This window comes from Myzus persicae, unplaced genomic scaffold (assembly GCF_001856785.1).
Source record: "Myzus persicae strain clone G006 unplaced genomic scaffold, MPER_G0061.0, whole genome shotgun sequence".
In the NCBI taxonomy this organism is placed as follows: Eukaryota; Metazoa; Arthropoda; class Insecta; order Hemiptera; family Aphididae; genus Myzus; species Myzus persicae.
The window spans coordinates 89,623-111,208 of record NW_019103916.1 but is presented as its reverse complement, the minus strand read 5'-3'; the positions used below and the strand labels follow the sequence as shown (position 1 = coordinate 111,208).

The 21,586-nt window shown below is 29.2% G+C and overlaps 1 protein-coding gene and 2 non-coding genes across 3 annotated transcripts in view; 1 reads left to right on the top strand and 2 right to left on the bottom strand.

Annotated features, from left to right (window-relative positions):
• Positions 1–21,586, bottom strand: part of LOC111036291 (alpha-mannosidase 2) — a 147,387-nt gene that overhangs the window by 54,154 nt on the left and 71,647 nt on the right. The window lies entirely within an intron of this gene.
• On the bottom strand, positions 3,114–3,195 carry Trnas-uga. Its single transcript has one exon. It is a non-coding gene; the product is annotated as a tRNA-Ser (tRNA).
• Trnas-uga lies at positions 10,005–10,086 on the top strand. Its single transcript has one exon. It is a non-coding gene; the product is annotated as a tRNA-Ser (tRNA).

The following is a 21,586-nucleotide window of genomic DNA, read 5'->3' as shown; positions in this document are numbered from 1 at the left end:
GCTATTATATTTTAGAACGCTGTTATCAAAAACGATATTATTATTATTGTTATCTATTATTGTTAATAGTGTGCCTAGTACTGCCTATACACATAGACCATATTATACTATTAAAATTAGTGTTAAGACTATTACTTTGTTAACTATTTGCTTTCTCTCTCTCTCTCTCTCTGACCTTCTCGAGACATTTCAAATTTAGGTTTAGCAGAACCAACGCTCTTATTATTAGTAATTAATATTAAATATTAAAGAGAGTATTTTCCTATTATCGAACTGTAAGACGTAAAAAACATTACATGTATACACAGGAACACTGTTATTGGCTATTTTATGATATTTTAATTTTCACCCAAGTATATACATTTTCACAGTTTTCTTCTTTTTTTTTGTTGAAATAAAAAAAAAAAAAGGTTGTGAGTCGATATCGCTCTGCTGTACAGTAGGTTACAATAAGTGGGTTACTGTAATGGATGGTGTTAAATTTGAATTCAAAGATATAAAATCATTGTATGCGAAAAACGATTCTGAGAGAAGACGGCCTGACAGTCTATACTGCTTAGTAATTTAGTATATTTGATGATGTTATTGTGATTAAGTTATTTATTTTACTAGTACCTAAGCATTAGTATAACGCTGTAGATTAAATTCATTTTTGTCAAGAAAAAAATACATTTGAAAATTGAATACTTTTACTGTCCCAAAAAGTGATGACAGACACAAAGAAAAATTTAAAAAAATAAAATAAAAAAACACACATCATTGTAAAATCAATACATTCACAGCTCTGCTCCGAATCTAAAACGTTATATACGAATTAAAAATCTATAGAAACGTTAATATTAAATATCATTATTATATGATATATTGCTCGCTGTATAACATATGCACATATACAATTGCCTATATATACTGAGATATATACTACGAGGTTCTGGGGCAATGGGGCCATGGGGGGGGGGGGAATTAAATAGGTACCTCACATTAGATTTTAAAATCATAAAAGAACCAACAGGAAAGCAAAACAAATATAAATTATGCTAAGAAAAATTTCCTGTTGGGGGGGGGGAAATGCCCCTGTTGACCTACCCTCCCCCTCCCCAAAAAGATACCTCTCTATTGAATGCTAAATATATTTGTTTATTTTCACAATTCTTAAACTCTAAGCGGCAATCAATATATTTATATTGATTTTACGATGATATGTGCGTGCTATATTATTATTTTTATTTTTATGTCCAAAGCATAGACTTAATTAATTAGTAATAGGTCTGAGACACTTTTTTTATAAAAAGAAAAAAGCTCCGATTTCGACTTGGAAGGAAGTTTACGTTAGAAAATTGGACATATATGTTTAGGTAAAGAAATACATCCATCTTTAGAATTTCCTAGTAATTTGATTACCAAATTACCAAATGAACTCAAATTAAAATGTTTTTCGTATTCATGGTTGGAATATAAGGGAGTTTACTACAAAAAAAAAGTTCTATTGGTTTTAGAATCTAATTTAGATAATTGCATATTTGGTGAAGTAATTTTTATACTTGTTGGTAAATCTAAAATTCCTTTTTTTTTATTTAAACCTGTGTGCACAGTTGGTTTTGACTCTCATTTTCATTCATTTGAAATTAAAATTGATAATTCTGATATAATTAATTATACAGAATTAATTGGCTGTTATATTAGTGAATTATCTGATACTACACCAACAGTAGCTCGTACGATTGGCAATTTTAAGACATATGCTACATTAAGATATGCAACTTAAAAAAGTTTTTTAATGAAATTAATATTAAATATATATGTATTTGTTTAGATGTTATTACTAATTGTAAGTCTTTATTTAATGGATGTACCTAATTACTAATTATATGTTTAATATGTATACTAATTGTATAAATGTATGATTTTTTTTATTATAATGTCTAAAAATAAGCCAACATTTGTTACCATAAAAATACAATAAATAATGAATTATTATAATAATAATAAAAGTATTTATTAATTATCATTTGCACCTATCTATAATTAAGTCTATATTCATAAATCATAGTCATATTAAATCAATGACTGTAATATTTTGATGTTTACAGGTTTTATACTGAGGTTCTGATTTTGATTTTTTTTCAAACAAAAAGTATTATTAAGTGAAGATAAATGCAACGAGTAGTTAATTTAACAATCCAATAATCTATATTGATATCTCATCAATGTTGTTTTGAATACAATATTATATTTTTACTTTCAATAGAATAAAGTTAATTTAATTTAGTTCGGTGTTATTTTAACACCAACTAATATTAAACTGAGATATTACCAACCATTTTAATTTCAATTATAAATACATGTTAAAACAACCACAAATGAGCCTTAGCTCAAAAACGACGTTCAAATGTGTATAACATTGACACTTTTTGTTGTTAAAATAACTACAGATTTCCATGCGTGTAGTTTGTATTCAGGTCAATACTCAAAAATATCAATTTTTCCATACTTTTAAAAATAATGATGGTGATGTTGATGGGGATGGGGATGGGGGGAATAGTTCTACATATTTGGTAAACATTTTATTGTTAATATTATAGTTGCTTGTTAAATATGGTTACTAAAAAGTTAGACTACCTTTGCTCAGAATGGATCTTTGCATACAATGATATTAATGTAGCTGGTAATATAAAAAAAAAATTAGGTTATATTATTTAATTCACATTTAACACGATACAATCATATGGGTATAGACGAGGTACGCTCGACAATTACTTAATTATTTTTTTATAAAAATACAAGTTCTTCGTTTTAAAGAAAATACAAATATGTGTGTTATAATAGTTCTACAGTGTTTAAAAAATATAAATCTTGAGGTGCAGGTACTAGTCTACTAAAATAATAGTTAACTATATATAAAATATTACCGGTTGGTATACCTATTACTATAGTAATTTGAAATAATATTATACATATATACTGTATGAATCGCACTATTATAAAAACTAATAAGACAGTTTAAAATTTGAAAATAATTTTTTCTGTAAGTTTTTAATAAATAAAATAAATTGTTGTAAAATAAAATTGTTTTATTGATGAAAAAAACTGCAAAAATTTTTCGGAAACCACTTCGCTGTGGACAGGGTTCGAACCTGTGCGGGCAGAGCCCATTAGATTTCAAGTCTAACTCCTTAACCACTCGGACACCGCAGCGGATGAGAATCAGTACGAATTTTATATCATTTGTAATAATTATTAGAAAACATATAGTTACACCTTTACATGATTCAAATTAATATTTTTTATTAGAAACTAAATCTATTTAAAATATACTCATAAATATATAGTAGAATGATAAACTATTACATTATACTGCAACATTTATGTATTTAAAATTTAAAGAATTATTTTTAAAAATCCGTACCCGTTATGCTGAACAAGTCACCATTAGTAGATTGGGAGGGGGGCTGTCAGACTAATGACAACCCCTAAAATGGGTCCACCAAACCCATTCCAAGTACACCCAAATTACAAAATTATCATCGAGCTACTAAATTAATATAATTGTTGCCTTCAATTTTAAAACCGAACTCAATGAAAAAAAATATCTACTGAAAAAAATCCTTAAAATATTGTTTTTGTGGTACAGTCTTTCTAATAAGTCACTTATGAGTGATATAAATACAGATGATAAGAGCACTGGTGGTTTTCCAAAAACGATTAGAAGCTAGAATGACCACAGCTAAATCTTGCCTTTCCAAAAAAAAAAACTTCGACACATATGATATGATCAAAGTTCTAATTTCATAAAAATATAAAACCGAATCTTTTCATATATTTTCAGCTCGCAAGTCACAATGAATGTACCCATCAGTTCGGCTATTTGTGAATAGTTCTTTCAGTACCTAATACGAGGTGGGTCAAAACTTGATTGAAGTCGAGTACCTACTCGAACGTCGACTGTATTAGACTTGTATTAGACTAGTTTTTCTTTATGTTTAATATGAATTATGCTGTATATATAATCAGAGATATAATTCTATCTTACAATATAACTGCTGAACATTATATTATTGTACATTTAGGACGGTGTATTAAAGAATAAAAATAATACAATTTACACTGACCATAAAAATTTCTATTCGTAGGGCAATAACTGTAGCATTATTCTTGAGCATATGCTGGTTTTTGATGGGGCTCATACCTTTGGAGAGTAATATAGTGTTTTATATTGTGAAATACTGAAATATATATATTTTTATAAAGTACCTGATACCTTTATAAGCAAAACGATAAGTCATTACTTATAGTATAATATATTAAAAAAATATTATAAACTGAAATCTATCTTAACTATGATTATTTACCGCATTGTTCTTGAAATGCATTACTAATAAATAATAATACTAAAAAAAAAATAATGTTTTTGTTAGTTTTTTGAAATGCATTGAATAATGATAAATATATCTAACGCAACATAATTTACACAGTATAGTGCTAAATTTAAAATTTAAATATGACATAATTTGTATGATGAATTTAAAAAACAATGCCAATATATTTTAATGCAAATTGTATTATTTTAAAACTACTTATAATGTTAATTCGAGGAAAGGGAACGTATTTTCAAAATATACATAGTATGAAAAATATTTTGTATTCACATCGTTTAGACTGTCGCCTTTACATAGGTTCACATTTGAAATAATATATCAGCATTACAACTCTTCATTACTGTTTGAAGATTAGTATATAGGAAGGTATTACCTATAATATTATGTACAATGTAGGTATATCAGATATTATAAGTCTTAATAGGGGTTTATTTTCCATTGTAATTTAAAATACAAGTAATTATATTATAATACCTATATGTGACTAAAGATTATAAAAGTCTTGGAATTTCGCAGCTTTACTGAAATAGGTGATCACTACTCATTATGAAAAATTCCAAAATTGACCTCCAATTGTATATACCCTAATATAGGTATATACACATATATATTATAGTAAAATATTTCAATATATATACATATAATTATGACTTATATAGTTATGTGAAAATTTTGGACCACTTTACTTATCTACTGTCAACTTGCCATAAAAATAGGTATATTATTTTAAATAAATACCAATAATATACATAATAATGTGCAAGGCTCCGATTGCCTATCTGCAGAAAATATCTTCCCATTTTTAAGAGAAACCAAACTAGAGAAGCATATTTATTACAAAAAGTAATTTGTATTTTCAGTTGTAACTTGTCATGCTTGCATGTTGATTCAAAACCTATTTATTATTTATTCTCTGTGATATTAATATGATCAAGTAAGATAGTACATGAAAAGCTGATGGCCCTGTTGTCGAAGCTTAGGATTAAAAACAATAGTAACTACTGGCTACTATATATTATATTATATAGTATAAAATATATTTGATATGTACTATAATATTATTATTAGCATGTTATAATAATATAATATATGGCTGTACAATATATTATAATATAACATTACACAGTAATTAACTATACGCTGAGTCGTTACGAGTCGCTACAATTTTTATATGACTAAAAATAAAAATATTAAAACATAAGTATATTGATGTTGTTATGATATATTTCTTCGATTATGATAGTCATACCAATATCACTCGTGAGTCATGACATATGATATATTATTATAGATATTATGTATTCGTTCATCAATATGTTATGATAATTATTATTACATTACGCATTTTCACATTTATCATTTTCAAAGAATGTGAATGATTTTATTGTTTTTTACGCATAAAAAAACTCTTCGAGTACTATTTTATAAGCATAATAATACGCACACGCATATTATTATGTGTTTACGAAAAAGTAAACTAATATAAAAAAAATAGTGGGTGCACATATAGCATATATAAAGTATAGAGTGTATACATAATATATACATATATTAGACTAAATATATAATTTTATACATACACATAGAGTGACATATGTCGTCAACGAACGAGAGTTTATTTTATTGGTATTTATAACACACGTGATGCGCACAAAATATATATGATATTGGTTGATACTTATCATATATGCACATATATATATATACCACGTGTACGGTAAATGGCTGGTACTCGTGGTAGATATACCATATAATAATGTTATACGCACATAATGTAATAATATAATATATCTCGGTAAATAACACGGTTTTATTATATCGTCGTATAAATGGGATGTGTTTGATGAAGATAAAAAATGTACACACACGCGAAACGCCGTGAGTATATCGATTTGTAAAATATTAACACAGTTAAACGTCACGTACCTACACGACGTGTATTCGCACATTATTAAAGAATATACCAATAAATTTGTGTGTTTTATTGATCAACGGTTTGATTAATAATAAATTCGGTTCATGGAAAACCAGAAAAGATACGCAGTTTAAGGTATCCACGGCATAAACGATATGTACACATGCATGCGTTATTATATATTTTTTATACGCCATCAATATTATTATACCAGCCCGCGTTAAAATATTAATAATAATATATCACCCATACAATAATATAATATCCATGTACGGCAGTGAGTTTTCAGAAAACGTATCGTTAAAAAAACTAATTTAGGTGAATTTATATGAAAATATACATAGGTACCTACATAAGGAACGAGTTATATTTCCGAGCGAAATTTTTTTATACATATGCAATATGCATATATTCAATATGTAATATCCTCGCCCAAAATAAATACAATAAAAATGTGAACATGTGACTAGAATTAATTTTCAAGACAAAACCAATAAAAAATAAACAATTTTAAGTTAAGTTTTTCTAAATTTATTTCATTTAAGGAAATAACACGTCTACAGCAAAAATTGTATTATTTAAATAAAAACCTAGTTTATATTTTTATTGCACCTATAGGTATGGTTTATAGCTGCTATTTGTATAGTCGTGTATACAATAACAATTTGCAACAACTAAAACTAATAAAAAATTGAATTTATAAAAGATATATTTTAATGACAAAAAACTAAAAATTTGAAATATTATATTGCTTCTATAACCATCACATATGAAATACAATACAATATTATACCTATTATACTACTATTATATAATATTATATGAGCATAATATAATGCATAAGTACTTAAGCATATATATAATAGTACTTAAATATAAACAATGTGTAACTGAAAGACCTGACAAATGAAATAACTTTTGTTCTAATAAAATATATTTAAACATTTTTGTATATATCATTTATAGACGTTTGTGCCATAGCCCATAAGTACGAAGTATAATATGATTTTATTTTATTTTTTAATAGGTTTCGAAAATAAAAAAACTATTTAGTTAAATTTTATTTTGGAAAAATTCAAAATAGCCAATTGGTAAATTCAATTTTTAGACCAATGTTGATGGTAAAAACGATTACTTAAGTCAAGCAGTTTATTTTCACAATTTCTCTAAATATCAACAATTTTTTTGAGTAGGTAAATAAATTTTGAAACGTAATAACTTTTTACAAAACGTTCTTTTTGGGAATTTCCTGACATAATTTATTATCCATATAATCTTCATAATTGTTTATTATTTGTTTATTGTTCAATAAGTATGTTTATCTAATATCAGTTTTTTATTTTTATTTGTCAGGTTTTTCTGTTTCATCCTGTATATAAAGGTTTATGCGAAAACATAATATAAAGTATATAATATAATGGCAGGACTAAAAACATAACCTAAAATTAATATTGTGTAATATTATACATGTAATAACGATCGAGTAAAAATTCATTTTAAACACTTTAATTAATGATTCAACGGACATAGGATATAAATTAGTATTATTGATACATTTATGTGTAAAATACATTAGTATCCCAGTACCCCCGCTCTATAACGAATTAAATATGTATATATATAGTAGCTACCCACAAGAGCCCATCACGTTATGTGTGTGTACCTGTTCCTATGCTATTTTATGGTGACCATGCGGTGTAAGTATACTAATGTCCAGATTTTTTCATTTTACAGTTCTGGTTTCTTGTGATGCGTCCGAGCTCATAACGCCATCAACTATACGTCTATACCTATATTATAATAGCTGGTAGGTAGGAATAGGTACTCCAGAGAACTACTATTATTACTGAAATTTGCATATTTTCGTATATTTTTGTGAATTTTCAAAAAAATCAGCGTTCCAGCGACCAGTAAGTAGGTAATAAAAATTTGTTTTTAAATACGACAAGACACAGAGCCACAAAATGTAAAATGTGATGATATTATTAAAATTAATAATTTCTGATTATTTAACATATTTTAAGTATTTAATTATTTGATTTTATTAATACTTTATTTTACTCATCGGTCAATTGCGTAACTTTAATTATCTATATGTGTATTTTTTAACATAGATTTGTTTCTGGGTTGGTTTTTTTTTACCGATTTTTGCAAGGCCGATTTTTGAAACGCTGCGCTTATCGCCATAGAAACATAAATAAACAATAAATTTAATTAAATTCCTAACAAAATGTAGCATGCTTTATTTTTCCACTGTAATATACCCAAAACCATATCTATAATTATTGATTCTTCCAATTTCCTTGCAGAGGAAAATGATCTAGTTGCATGCTACTCAGTACTTTATACTTACCTATAATTTATTCGAACGACAGTTATTTTATACTTGTGTATAGGTAGGTACCTCATATCATGTTTTCAGCCGACTTTTTCTCTTATTTATTTTAATCATCTCTACATTTTTTTTTTTATTGATCTTGATTAACATCGGCGACAAAGGCCAAATCATCTCTGTAATAGGTAATAAATGCAATCAGGTATTACTTGTCCGAAAGTTATAACGTGCCAAATAATTCATAGCACATTCATTATAGGAGATATTAATACATTAAATAAATCGAGTCCTTTATAAGTCAATGTCAATTAAGGTTAATAAATAATTATAAATACTGTAGTAAATGGACAGTTTCAAAGATATCAGAATTAAAGTTTTCAAAAAAAATTATTAAAATAAAATATATTATATTTTACAGTTAACAATTTATTAAGTGATCAACAAGATGAATGCATTCGAAAAATAAAATTAATACATCTGGGAAATAGGTAGTATGTGTCTTAAAAATGACATTTTTGAATACACTGAAATTAATTAAATGATCGGTAGTACTCCTATATGTGTTGTGTACAACTATTGATGTAAAAATTAATATTTAATGATCTAGGTAGGTATGGCCAAGGACGGATCCATAAATTGTGCACGCGCGGAGGGAGCACTTAAATTAAAAACATTTTTAAGATGATGATTTTTAATAATTAATGGAAAATCACATTATTTTTGTTTGTTAACGGGGGACACCTTGTTCTCTGTGCTGCACCCGGGATCTGCCCTTGAGGGAGGCTATCTATATTTGGAAGACAATTCTAACCTATCGTTTTCCTATACAGCTTAAAGGTATAGAAACATTCCAAAGTACAAACAAAATTAATTTATGTACCTAATGTTATAATTTATTAATTATCATAATATATCATTATAATAATTTATAACCTAGGTATTTTATGAGTGATACATTTTGGTTTAAAGTTTAAAATAGAACCAACTTTGTCATTTTTGAAAAATATTCAAGTTAGTATTCTCAAGTTTAATGTCATTAATGGGTGGCAGACTTCTTGGTATTACAATGCACCATGTCTGACGTCTGCTCCCTGTTGGCCTTTTTTTTTCTATGACACATTGACACGTATTACAACATAAAAAATGTACAACGTACAACGTTGAGTGTACCTATTGTATTTCTTGCTAGTTTTTTATTAATAATAATAATATAAAATGTATAGTCGTACTGTTAATTTGTTAGCAGTTTAATATAAATATAATATTTTTGTTTTTTTACTTTGTTAACAATTTATTAATAATTAATATTGATTAACGTTTTAGTGGTATCAATAATAATTTGTTATAAAAGACACTGTTCCAAACTATTTTTCCATCCGCTGCGGTGTCCGAGTGGTTAAGGAGTTGGACTTGAAATCCAATGGGCTCTGCCCGCACAGGTTCGAACCCTGTCCACAGCGAAGTGGTTTCCGAAAAATTTTTGCAGTTTTTTTCATTGATTAAATACAATTTTATTATTTCATCTGTTAAAAACGTACAGAAAATTTCAAATTTTTTACGATACGATTAAGTAAACTGTTTATATTAAAGTGAAATTAATTAAATGAATATTTTATATACATTTTAATTAAATGAATACAATTTTGCAGTTTTTATCTTACAACAAAATCAATTTATTTCTCTACTCTTATCATGTTTAGTATTCACCAATTAATATTTGCATATAAGATATAACATATTCTTATTATTATTTATTTCTCATTGTTCCGTATTCATTTTTCAAAGGGTTATCTTATACCCGTTTACAATAAATAAGTAGTTAGTAAATTTCGATCGTTTAGAACTTTCAAAAATATTAGCATGCTACCTACTAAATATTTTTCCTTTGCAAGGAAAATTGAGCTATCATAGATATGTTTTTGACCCTAGTGCAGTAGAAAAATATTTAGTAGCGTGCTAAATTTTGTTAGGAATTTAATTAAATTTATTTTTTATTGCTGGCTTGCATTTCTATGGCAATAGGCAAAGCGCTACGAAAATCGGTTAGATGAAAAAGATGTACATAGCCCAAAAACATATTTGTTAAAACAATTTACTTTTAGTTTTTTTTAACTATGTATGATTAAGCCAATTATTTACGAAATAGTTCAATTCATACAATATACTTTTAAATTTGTGTACGTTATCTATTCATTATTGATTAAAAATACCGTATTTGGTGCTATATATTAGTAGTCCATGCACATTGTACATTTTGTTTAATTTTTTGGTGAACAAGTTTATTATTTTTAACATTACCTATTTATTATCTAATAATATGTTTATACTACTTTTTAGTAAACGACCGGTAGGTACACAACCGTTATTGAAAAATAAACTAAACAATATTACGACCGATACAGGTGCCTATATATGCCATTTTATAAGCGCAGGTCATCGATATTTGATTATTCACGTATGACCTACTCGAATAATGCGCTCACAACATAAATACCGATTCAGATGTATCGGTCATTGTTTTACGACATGTACAAGCATAATATACATTATATATATATTATATATATATTTATTGTGCGGAAATTAATAAAATATCGTGCAATGCGCATCGGAAACGCGTATAATATTTACGCGAAATTGACATTTTGTGCGTTCGTTTCGAATCGTTACATCATATATATTGTATCACAATTCACATTATACTGGTCGGATACTCCATAGTAATATAATATATAATATATAACATGAACGCACCTATACATATATATAATATATATATATATAATATTGTGTATAGCTTGTTGCTCGTGTGTGCTCGCAGATGTAACGAAATCGGACATTCGAAACAAAACAATGCATAATAGGTACAATACAATAATATCGTAGTACATAGTATACACATATTATCGTATGTAATGACGTCTCTGTGCACACACGCTGCTATCACATTTTGTACGTGACAGCCGATCGCGGGACAGCTGATGACGTTTCGGATACACATCGCATCTTCGTCATTGATTTTTAAACAGTCCGGTACTCATAATAATATGAATGATCGCGTTGAAACACAGAGTTAGACGACGGTGATGCGCGATAATGCTCATAATGTTCATACTGTAATAAGTTCAGAATGGTGTATTATTCGACGCCGATCGTGATATAATGACGTCAATCGTAATACATTATAATATTGTATTATATTATATTCGATGGCGCAGATAAAATGGGCACACCGTATGCATAATATTCTAAAATAAAATGATAAAATATTTTGTTAGAGCATCATGTTTAAAAAACATATTTTAACATAATTAATAAAATGTTCTACTACGGTTGTTCCATAATAATATTATATAATATTTGCATGGATACTTTTTAATTTTTATACATTTAAAAAACTTTTTTATAAACATTTAAAAAGTTTTTTTTTTTAAGTATTGGTTACCAAACCATTTTAAAATATTTACAAAATATTATCATTACCCAAATGCTGTGTGGGATTAATATATTATTATTTATGCACTGTATTTGCAGTTGAATATTATTAGTCATAATTAATACGAGTCGGGGAGTACCCATCATGTTATTATTATTGTACGGAGATAAACCATTTTCGTTCACACTTCCTCACGAATTCATATACACATTTCCTTCAGTTGGAAGTTTGGAACTGTTTAAGTCTGTAGGTACATCGATAATTCAAAAATATGGTAGTAAAGATAGTGTAATGACTAATGATATAATGACTCATGACATTATAAGAACAATTAATATTAATACGAATAAACCAAAATTATAAAATTAGTTAATCTTCTATTTGAAGTTGTGCCCATAGAAGACAACACAACGCAACAATAATATCCACAATCAAACCGAAATCAAACTTTAAATTAATTGCTTTCCGTTTTCTTTTTTTCTCCCTCTTATTGTATAGTACAAATAACAAAAACCTATTACATGTTATTTTTTTTTAAACTCCTTTCTATGTATCTTCTTCTAGTATACTTTAGTTATTAACTCGTGATTATAAATTAGTTAATCCCCTACATACTTTATTATCTTTTATTCTTTACTATCATATTTATAATTACTTTTGATTTTACTAGTGTTACATATAAATTATAATTTATGTTTATTTTCTGTATACCTGCCGATTGGTATGAATTAATCACTAATTTTGGAAAGCGATGGTCTCATCTATCTTCCATTTTGGTTTATTGTTATCCGTTTCATTGTTTATGTCTCATAATGAACCTACATGCCTATACGTTCCAAGGAGAACCTGGCCATTTTATACGTGGACATTAATTTTTACCGGATACCGAGATAAACATTATACAGTATTATCTGGCCTGAAGATAAATATAATGGTATAGAAAAAAAACCCATAAAAAGTTGATTGAAACATAATATTACAATAGATTTAAAAACTCATCTTTCGTAAATAAATGAAAAAAATATTCATACAAAGTTAATCGAGTAAGACAGTTTTTTTTTAAGCAAACCTATATAATATTATTTTATTATGATTACATTATATTTTTTATTAATAAACCTACCATAAAAATGCATTTTAAAAGGTTCTTAATAAATAATAACTTAATAATAATATTCTACTACAGCTGCAGTTTATACAGATAAGAGCTATATACCAGCTACTGTAAATTTAAAAATACGTATGATAAGTACTATATGGATTATGGATGTATGTTATTTTTTAAATTGTGTTTTCAGAACAAATATGCTATGGATATTTTATCCAATACAACTACTATTATATTGTATATTTGTATATAATATAATGTTATGATACATTTTAATACAGTTTTAGCGTATGTTTAGTATTTGATTAGATCATTTCTTACTTTTTCATTACAATCTACGTTGCAAGATACTTGATATACAATGACTTTAAGGAATACAATGTTTTTAATAAAATCATATACATTTTTATATTCGTACAATTAAAATACGACAGGGCAAAGCAAAATTAAAATAACTTGACGAATGTGATTTCCATAACAAAACATCATATATAGTACGGTTTATTTTTTATTTATATTTAATTAATATTTCATAAAACGTTCTTCCATAATTCAAGTATATATCTACATAAATAAATTATTATATTATTATATTATTATATTATTCTTGTAACTACTCTCTTTAAAGTATCTGATAAATACGTCGATCAGTACCGAGCACTTCCTTTTGACGTGATATCACGATATATAACTATAAAGCTATAAAAACCAAAAATCGTGTACCTGCGACGAAAGTAAAAAAAATGAATTTAGTCGTATTTTATGTATATTTCGTGAATATTTCGTTAACAGTTTTGATACAATGATACATAAATAATGATTGTCAACCGCATAAAGTGAAACTATACAAGCAGTATAATATTAACGTGACACGTACAAAACACGTAAGCCACGGCGTTTACGGCTTTCCAGTTTTTTGGTTTATAAAATAAATTGTAGCCGGGTAGATATAAATGTGTATTATTATAGTGTTTTAAAAATGAAATCGACAAGGCAAACACTCGTTGTTTTTAACCATACGTATACATGATATGTTGCAAATTATCCGTGTTATTCTCATTGTATTGTATATTTTTCGGGTTCATTAAAGACGAAATAAAAAAAAAGAAGAAATTATCGTGTACCTACCAGCTATATCTGCCATTTAAAGTGAGTCAAGAACACGATGTCTGACGCGCTAGTCACCGACCGCTATTTTCGGAGTTTTTGTTTTCGGCGTGCTTACGACACACAATATAACATAATATATATTATAACAGTGCGTATTATGTTATATCCTGGGTTACAATATGGGTAGGTCGTAGGTAGGTATACTCTATGTATATTCTTTACGCATATATTATAAATGGCCATGACGTATACGATATATAATATATATATGTACAGACGGCGTGTTATTGTGCGTGTATATAAAAGTATAATTTATATATATACGACGAGTACACGCAGTTTTGGCGAAAACGCTTTCACCGAAAAACCGCGGAGTAGACGCCTTTTTAGATGGTTTAGATATACGTATGATAATATTACAATATTTCATCATGTAGGTGTACATCTATATTATACATAGTCACAAGCGCAGTTCCTTTTTCTTTCGGAAAACGTGACCGACCTGTCCGCGGGGATCTCTTAATGTCGGCGGCACCGGGAAATGAGTGTGTGTGTGCATGTGCGGCGTGTGTGTGTGCTATGCGTGTAACGAGTGGTCGGATGTTGTTAACACGAACATTGTAAAACGGACCCGCGCACGCGCACAATCACTCGCCCGGCGCGTTCGTTATGCTCGCGGTTCCTCCGAAGAAAAAAAATTGGCCTCGAAGACACGTAGGTATAACAAAAGTTCGTTGTACAATATATACGCACAGACAAGCGCAACGCACACACTCGTATAGAATAATATGTGAATATAAGTGTGTACGATTTTACAGTTGTGAACTCGGTCGTCTTCTCGACATTCGTCTCCGCAAAACAATATTATACGAAATCTGCAGGCAATGGCGGCGGCGTGTGCAGCACTGCTGCTGCGGCGCATATAATATGACGTATGCCGGTACTGTTATTGTTATAATTTATTCATAATAATATATCATTTACGACGTTACAATATCGTGTCATATACTTGTATAATATACTAACATATTGTATTATAAATGCGAATCATCATTCAGACGACGCCGAATCCGCTTTAGCGGACCTACATATTTCAATACCTGCACCCGCGGAAAACATATTATTTTTTAGTGTTCGCATTATGTATGATTATTTTATGTATACAGGTCCCATATATGTCATATAATATGCCATACAATAATATTAAAACGATTGTGCTCGAGTCACTTTAAATAACATTTATTCGGTAAATATATTAAAATATAATTGTAACGAGTGTAAAAGCGTAGTCCATAGTGAATGTTTCATGTTTTCGCAAATCTTTGAGTTTATTTTCGACCCGCGCTAGTGCATCATTGTCATCTCACCGCTCCTTGTACAACGGTTATCTATATGACTAGGCACAATCACGGTACCGATTCGACAGGAGTGTACATATTATTATAATGTCGTATATCCTGGAGAGAGCAAACGAGACAATCATGCTTATATTTTCTGACGTGTAAAATGTATAATATGGTCTTGTGCAAGCAGTTTCTGCGGTAGAATTTGATTATAAAGGATTGTATCATAACACTCCATTATGATGTGCACCTCTGAAAATAAAAATGCGAAAACGAAAAAAAACCTGCAAATTTGTCCGAAGCAGCAACCTAGAAATATAATACGTTATATTATATAAAAGCTCTACTTTGAATCGTTCTAATTTCGAAACGGTTGGCTATATGTACCTACGAGAAAACTGCCTGCTCCGGTGACCGTCATAAACAATGACGGCGAAGGTGTGAGAGAGGGTGGGACGGTAGTGTTATTTTGTCCCGCAGCCCCGTGAACACCTCCGGGGAAAAGCAGATATGACGGGTTATATACGAGCCCGGAGAGACGAACATCGCAATCCGTTTGCTCATACAAAAAAAAAAAGATGGATGTAATAAAAATATATAATAATAATAAAAAAAAAAATGTGAAACGGCGTACATATCGAACGTTGATGTGTGTTTCCCCCGAGATTTGCGGAAAATCCTAGTCGATAAATCCTTAGTATTTTTTTAACTACTTCTCCACAATATTGTCACTGGTTCTGCTGCTGCGCATCATCCACTCCCGACGTTTTTATGTCTCATTTTCCCATAATTTTCTCTCCCTATTTTCATTTTTTTCATTATTTATTGGTATTATTGTACTATTCTCCACATAATACTTTAACATTATTATTATTTTTATTGCAGTACCTCAAGTGCTGTCCAAACATATTAAACAAGTCAATCTCGATAATTGTTGTTAGTAGGAGGAAAGGCGTTTTATCTATATATTTTATACTAAATGTACCCGTTGATTCCGTGATTTTTAGACCCAAAATAAAGTCATTATATTATAATATGTTTAATGACATCCATGTGCGTATACTCTATTAAGTCTCGAGTAGTCGATTATCCACCTTATGCCAGTATTTGGTATTGGTTTGATATTTTTGATTTAGAAAAATATATTTGAATTAAAAATATATATTTTTACAGTGGTTTTGGACTATAGTGGTGGGAAATTCCCGGAAACTTGTGAAAATTAACTGGAATTATACCGAAAGTGCTTTCAGAATCTCGAAACTTCTTAACACGGATACGTTTTAATCAGTATAATTATTGAGTAGTATATCAATCCATATCACAATAGTTACTTATTCTAAACAAAATTAACCCTTTTTTTCTATTAAAAATGTTAACTGCAGAACATGTATTTAATTATGAAAACAGATTAACGATTCTGTATTTTCTATACAGTATAGTATAGGCATTAGGTTTTTGTAATACATTTTTAAATTAATAAATATATAAGATAATAATATTGTTACATTTATGTAAAAAAATACATAAATCAAGAAACTTCCTATAATAATAAACAATGATAACTTTCATTTTTTTTATTTTTGACAGATTTTGGTATGTTTGGAAAAATTTTTCTCAAGAATTTTCGGGAGTGCCGCCCCTATTTTAGACAGGGTTCTGTACGTAATTTGTATTCAAAAAAACTGCACGTTTGACGATTTAACTATTTAGAAGAGAGTCTAAATATGTATACGATGTCAATATTAAATTGTAATGATACGGAATCACTTTTCTCTTTGATATACTTGATATTCGTATTACATAATATGTTCGTCCCGCTGATTGACGGAATTTGAAGATTTAAGCGAAATTCCTGTCCAACGGAGGTAAGTACGTCTCGATGACAGCTTGAACTGCAACATCAGTGCCAGTGTTGTATACAATAATACTCGCATATTTAGCAGGAATGTAAGACAAGATATATTATGCTACTGTTAGATGAATCGAACAGTAATTAATAGGTACCCTAAAATCTATATGGCTTTATATATTACATAGACCTTTTTTCCCATGTAGCATTGTTTACTATTACGGTAAACTTAGGGCCAGGACTTAAAGCTCATACTTTAAAGAAAAATAAAAATAAAAGTAAATAAACCTACAAAAAGTAGAAAAATGCACCAAAATTCATAAAGAAAATAATCTTTCAACCAAGAAATACTGAAAAATGCAAAAATGCAAAATTAAATTTGTACTATTGAATTATCTGTGACAAGTCAAATTTCTATAAAGACAAGCCTCGAATGTAAGCATTAGAAAAAAGATTCAAATGCATCAAGTTCCGGTCCCCAACAAGGCCTACGAAAAGGTTTATAAACCATTGGAATGACATTTTCCTAAAATATATACCTATATAGATATTGTGATTGTAAACAATATTAGCTATAGGTAGTATAATATTTATGTAGATATATATATTTAGAACTCTTCAGGTGCCTGAAGAGTTAAATAAATTTATAATGACAAAAAATATGTCTTATTAAATGTAAATGACTTCGTGTTGCAGAAGAAATATAATATTCTTTCAACGGGTAGATGGGAAGAGAGTAATAGAGAAAAACAAATTGACAAGGTAAGTCATATAAGATAGTATGTATACAATTTGACGTGTTCGTATAATCCAAACGAATAATCGAACTCAATCAGACTGACCATTTCTAACTCGTAATTAACTCGCCTCAAACTCAACATTACTTGTGAGCAGAGCCGATTCTATTATACCTATCCCTTAGCTCTCGCGAGTCAAACCATTTCTCGAAATCTTTTCATTTAAAGTCGCGTGGCAAAGACGAACTTCTTGTAATATTTAAAATTGTACATGATTTTATGTCAGAGCCAAATCCATGTTTTTTTTCGCGGGGTGGTAGGTACTTATTTTTTCCCCCTAGTTTTTGTAGACCTAGAATATTCATCGCCTGTTGCTTAATCACACCATTGTTCAAAAAAAAAAAAATATGTCTGTTTGGGACACTTATCCCAGTGCCTCCTCTTGGGGCTACGACAGACGACCTATATAACTGCCACATCCGACCGAGTGCATGTATACTTTGTGTAGCGATCGATGCTTTAGTGCAGCTGTAAATGATAAAATAAAATCAATAGTAATAGAATTTAACTTAATACCTATTCTATACAGACATACAGTTTCTGTCTAATGACAAATACTTGTGCCGTACAATATATAATAAAATATATTATCATACAGGCAGGTCATATAAAATTAATGAATCAATTAGACATGTTTTTGAATTATGTACGTACGCTCGCATTAAATATTTAAACATATTTGAGTGCTTTCAATGACATGACCTAAACGTAGCATTATGGCACAATATGGTACAAACTACAACTTTATTGAACATTTTCCAGTGTTTAATTATACTATTAGATATTATTATTATTATTACCTACTTTTATTCGGTGTGATAAAGACATTAAGCCGTGGCAAATTGAATATAATTGTAAATTAAATCAAATGTATATTCAGTTATTTAATTAATATAATAATATTATTATAAACTGCACTATGTGATTATATATATCATTGTGTTCGGTTTGCAAAAAATTACTATGCCGACAGCGTATAGTAAAATATTAACATGTACGAACATTAAGCAAAGATGATTTTGATACAAGCAATAACCGTGTCCGGTAACGATTCAATAGATTATGATAAAATAATATCAGCGTTTATTTGATGATATTATTTAAAAATTATCTTGAACAATAAATAACTGGAAAAAAGAAACATTTTACCAGAAGTATTTAAAAATTAATTCATGTTTAGCATACAAAAAATAGCGCCGGGACTCTAACGTAGTGGTTGTATAATACTTCTCGCGTAACGTTTAAGATTTAAAGTTTCTTTGGGGACATTTATAATTGAAAAAGAAAGCAGAGATAAGATGGCCGAGAATCTTTTGCAAAACACTATTATATAATATATACGCAAAAAGGTTGCCGTGTATAACGTTGAAAATGGCACGGTGGCGATAATAATGACATTGAACTTTCTAAATTCACTCTTACATTGATATTATCAAAAATAAAATATAAGTCACACGTTTTAGTTGAACCGTTCGATAGTCATGCAGAAATATACTCGTATAGAGCTATCTCGGTTTTGTGTTCGACACAATACTTCCACATAAAATAAATTCTAAAACGTTTTTTTTTTTACTATTCCCGTGCAATATTACAACGTACAATATACGCAGGCACTGTAAGTTGTATGAAGGTATAACACAAAACTCGAAAAATCTAAAATTCGTAAAACAACTGTTCAGGTCATATTATCCCTAGGTCATTCAGGACTATCATCTATACTCGCACAGCAGATGACGTACCTATATTTTTCTGCAACGGTGACTATAATATCAATAATATTAGATGGTTGGTATTCGATGTTAAGTGCGCCAAAACCTTATCGTTTTGATTGGCACATACGATTTAAATATTGTCGTGCACAGTCTCGCCCGACATCGTTTAGGACTTGAAACGTTTCTGCTTATAAAATCTTGGACTTGGTCTGTCGATCTTCGACGTGCTGTACAATACTGTGGGGATAGTTATGTATAGGTACCTACGAGTTAACGCCTCTGGACGTCAATGTATTATTATTATCATCACAGTTTATACCTGTTTCAAAAACGCCGTGGCCGCGCGCTAAGGCCCAATTTGTACCGCGGAGACAAGTCTGCAGTTGTAGTGTAGTGTGCTGCAGTGTACTTGAAATATATTACACATACACACACTATAATAATATATACGTAAGTACGAAAAGGACTATTTTCACCTGTTATCCTGTCATCCTGACGTATACAAATTACGGCGTCCGCGATGGAATACATGTATAGTAAAAACAACTATCCTGCTGCTGCAAGACCGGTTAAAATATATATCATATCGAAACGCACGCTGCAGCTGCAGGTGCTATTTTAAATAAAAAAATAAAATATATATTTGTGTGTGTGTGTGTTTATAATATTTATTCATATATATCAACCGTGAAAGGCTGCAGTAGGACGTCATCGCGCGGTCACGATATATTATTATATTATTTTATTGTAGATACGCGGGCGCCTTGTACAGGCCGTTTAACGGATAAAAAATGTGCGGTCTGCCGTTGTCATAATATACGAGTTCGTGGCATAATATATGGCGTGCTGTGTACTCGCACAGAAACTATACTACCCGAAACCGAATTTGGTTTTCTATATATACATCTATATATAAGCGCACAGACCATGTCGGTATAGATTAATTAATATAAGCTGCAGAGTTGCTACGAGTTGCACGGAGTTACTAATAAGTAAAGGTTTTTTTTTTATAGGCACTGGTGCAGTAGCAACAAACGCGTCTTGTCGGGACTTCATGCGCATGCGCGCTGAAATGACTTTTGAAATATTGTGCATATTTCGACTTGGAAAAGTTGGAAATAATATGCGATCAAAATAATACAAGTAGGTACCTCTGAATATACGTAATAATATGTTTTATGTGGACACAACTCAAACAAAGAATTAATGATTCTTAATATTTTTGCAAATTAAATGTACTACTAACGGTATGCGTGAGGGAGAAAACAGATAATAATATACCTACTGCTTGTTGACATTTTAATATAGAAACCTAATTACGTAAAAAACATAATATACATATATTTTAAATAATTTTTAACACTCATAAACGATTGTAATATAAGGTTTCAAACCAAAAACGCGTTTATTTGTTCACATCGTAAACGGCGTGTTATGACAAAGTTCTGAGTAAACTTAAGCGCCCTTATAGTGCGCTGGCTCTTAACAAAACTGTACATTATTTTAGATTATATTGTTTTTCGCGTAATCGGTTTTACGTCGTACGTCTTTGCTTCGTTTCCTAATTTCCCGTTTCATAAGTCTCAACTGAAATATGTATTATGC